We start from the raw sequence: 680 nt of genomic DNA, 5'->3' as shown, positions 1-680 counted from the left end.
AGAGGGAAAGGAGAAAAAGTGGCAAGTTCCCTAAACAGCCCTGCCTGGGAAAGCTGTGAGCTCCTTATGGCCAGCCTGCAGCAGGGGCCAGTCATTAGGGCAGAAGGCAGAGAAGCGGGACAAGACCTCAGAAAAACAACAGTTGATTTTTACCGGCCATCGTTGCAAAACCGAGGCTGAGCCAGAGCTTCCAATCCCCAAACCAGAGGATCCCTTTCCTCGTACCCTCCCAAATCTATCACTGCGGAGCCCTAGAGGAATCTTAGCAAACACTGCCAAGACTGTCATTGATACTGACAAGGACTGAAACTGAGGGTAGTGAGTGCAATTAAATATCTACAAGAAAATTTTAAAAAGGCATTTTTAAGGCTTTACATAGAGCAGGGATCCAAGAGGCTTACACGCTACCTACTGGAAACCAAAAGAAAAGCGCCTTCTTTGCAACAGGCTAAAGAGAGACCTTTATTTAATAAACCTTCTTTCTGGAAAAACATCAGAATACACTTCCATTAATGCCCAGGTGGAGAAATAGTCCATTAAACACCATGAACTACCAAGGTGACAAGGCATCTCAGAAAGAAAGAGAAAAATCTCCAGAAAATAAGCTTACAGACATAGAAATATGCGACCTCAATGACAGAGAATTCAGGATGGTACTTCTGAAAAAACACAGTAAGTTC

Source organism: Pteropus vampyrus, unplaced genomic scaffold (assembly GCF_000151845.1).
Source record: "Pteropus vampyrus isolate Shadow unplaced genomic scaffold, Pvam_2.0 Scaffold20, whole genome shotgun sequence".
Classification (NCBI taxonomy): domain Eukaryota; kingdom Metazoa; phylum Chordata; class Mammalia; order Chiroptera; family Pteropodidae; genus Pteropus; species Pteropus vampyrus.
This window is presented reverse-complemented; position numbering follows the sequence as displayed.